At 35.8% G+C, this 2,873-nt stretch overlaps 1 protein-coding gene across 2 annotated transcripts in view; it reads right to left on the bottom strand.

Moving 5' to 3' along the window:
- Positions 1 to 2,873, bottom strand: part of CDK15 (cyclin-dependent kinase 15) — a 90,881-nt gene that overhangs the window by 36,628 nt on the left and 51,380 nt on the right. The window lies entirely within an intron of this gene.

The following is a 2,873-nucleotide window of genomic DNA, read 5'->3' as shown; positions in this document are numbered from 1 at the left end:
GTTGGATAAAACATTATTTCTGGGTGTGTTTGTGAGGGTGTTTCTGGAAGAGATTAGTATTTGAATCAGTAGACGGAATAAAGAGAACTGCCCTCACCAATTTGGGTGGCATCATCTAATCGGTAGAGGGCCTGAATAGAACAAAAGAGTGGAGGAAGCACAAATTTTTTGTCTCTCTTTTTGAGCTGGGACATCCATCTTCTCTTGCCTTTGGAGCTCCTAGTTCTCTGGTCTTCAGATTCTGGGACTTATACCAATGGCCCCCTTAAACTGACTTATACCACCAGCTTTCCTGGTTTTCCAGCTTGCAGAGGACATATCTCAGCCTCCATGAAATCACATGAGCCAATTCCCATAATAAATCACTATATATATATATATATATATAAATATGTATATAAATATAAAATATCATGGGAATTGGCTCTTGTGTATACACACACACACACACACACACACACCCCTCCATATCTCCCATTAGTTCTGTTTCTGTGGAGAACCCTGACTAATACAGATCATATAACCTTACTTAAAGTCATATTCTCATCCCTAAATATCTACAGGCATACCTCAGAGATATTTTGGGTTTAATTCCAGACCACAGCAATAAAGCTAATACTGTAATAATGTGAATCACACAAATTTTTTGGTTTCCCAGTATATATAAAAGTTATGTTTACACTATACTATGGTCTATTAAGTGTGTAACAGAACAATGTGCATACCTTAATTTAAAAACCAATGTACATACCTTAATTTTAAAAATGCTTCCTTGCTAAAAAATTGCTATCCATCATCTGACAAGACAGCGTTGCTGCAAACCTTCAATTTGTTTTAAAAAAGCAATGTCTGCAAAGTGCAATAAAGTAGAGCGCAATAAAACGAAGTTTGCCTACTGTATGTAGTGCATGATCACCATACATTGGGATGCTATCTTTGGAGTTGGAAATACAGAAAGACGTGAGTGGCAAAGTGTCCCTTTGCCTTACATCAGATAACTCTCTGTATATATATATATATCTCAACAGGAGACATTTGACAGTTTAAATTATGCCTCAGCATGGGCATTCAGCTGTTCACCAATGTGCTCAAATTAAAAAGGATTCAGATTACTGACCTTTAGGCAGTGGAATGTTGGCTAAAAATGATCCGAAACCTAACTCTAGTCTTTTCTACTGAATTCATCTTATCTGCTTCTTTTCTCTGTGGCCTAGCAGTTTGGAATATAGTGTTTGGTTTTTAACTGGTGGATCATAATAGTAACAACATTGCTTGAAAAAGAGCTCACTTATGCTTTGGATTACTAAACTGAAGCTTTACTTTTTAATTACTAAGAAAAGAAAAATCTTTTAGAATTTAAGTCAAAATACTTCAGATTTTAAATGACTCTGTTACTCTGAGTTCCCTTGTAGACAAAACCTTACCATTCTTTTAAGATAATCATAAATGCTCAATGTCAGTTGGGAGCTAGAATAATATTGTTTTTGTGAAATACTAATGAAACATTAGTAGCTTTCATACACCACTACAATATAGCTCTTCTGGGAAGCATACCTCAATACAAGCATCTCTCATAGAAGAAGCCTAGTGAATCCATTTGTAAAATGCTGGAGACAGATGCTGGCCCAATTGTTATGGCAGGAAATCAACTGCCCAACAATGACTAATTTCCTACTCCAGGTGATCTTACCAATGAACCTGTGTCTCTTGTGTCTCTTGCACTGGCAGGTAGATTCTTTATCATTGCACCATCTGGGAAGCCTCGACTGATGAAAATTGATGAGGAATCTGGAAGCCTCTTAATAACCACCAGTTAGCTGAGTAGGACTCTGGCTGACAAGTATACTTTGTGGTGCCTGTTAAGCTTGTCCTCAAACAAAAGATACCAAAGTGCCATTTTCCCTCATATAATAATAATAATAATAATAATAATAATAATAATAATAAATCAAGCCACCCAGTAGAAGCTTCTTTCTTTGATCCATTCCCTAAACAAATTGAAAAGCTACTGAGAGGATTGTGAGCTTTTCCTATCAGCCACCCCGAGCCAGAGGGAACACTGAGAATCCTGGAATCCATTTTGAAAAACCAACTGGACTAATTCTTCTTTTGTGGGAGAGGGCCAAAGGATGGGGAGTTAATTCTTCTTTGCTAAACTGCCATCTTATGTATTTGCACAGATGTGTGTGTAAACAAGTGGGCAGAATGATTCACAAATACCCCTACATCTCTGTTGCCTAGCAAGAAAATGACAAGAAAGCAAAGATAATGAAGAGAAAGCAATAAAGGAAATAAAAATGACCACATCCATATTTTCTCTAAGGCAAAAGTTACCAGAATTGTTGGCTACTTTGTATTATTGTGTAATTAAAGCCAACAATGGATACCAACAATTTTAGAAGATTGTGCTAAAAGCTTTAAGCTTTGAGATTTTAAAAGTTTAAACAAAAATTCAATATCCTTTATTTGGAAATTTGATGCTCAGTTTTTATTTGAAAATTATTGAGTTCATTTTCACTTGAGAAAATTACTAAATCTCCACTTCACTGACTGGGAAACTGAAAACCAAAAATAGTTGATTTACTCTCTCCCTGAAGGCTCTTAAAAGGCAGTTAGTGAGTGCTATGTTTGAAACCACAGTGGGCTGCAGAGGCTGTTTTCTGCCTTTGTTGAAATGGAAACTGAAGGCATTTTGATTAATGGCTTTAAAGTCTGCATAGTTTATTTGGATTTTAGAGCTACATCCGGTATTATTTGCTAAAAATATTTATTGAAAGAATTAGATTTCTAAAAAATTGATCAAAAATTAATAACAGCCATTCAGGTGTAAACACACACACACATACACACCTAGGGGTATTTCAGAAAGATGA

The sequence above is a fragment of the Bison bison genome, unplaced genomic scaffold, assembly GCF_000754665.1.
Source record: "Bison bison bison isolate TAMUID 2011002044 unplaced genomic scaffold, Bison_UMD1.0 scf7180017864471, whole genome shotgun sequence".
In the NCBI taxonomy this organism is placed as follows: domain Eukaryota; kingdom Metazoa; phylum Chordata; class Mammalia; order Artiodactyla; family Bovidae; genus Bison; species Bison bison.
The sequence above is the reverse complement of the archived record's forward strand: the minus strand, read 5'-3'. Positions and strand labels throughout refer to the sequence as shown.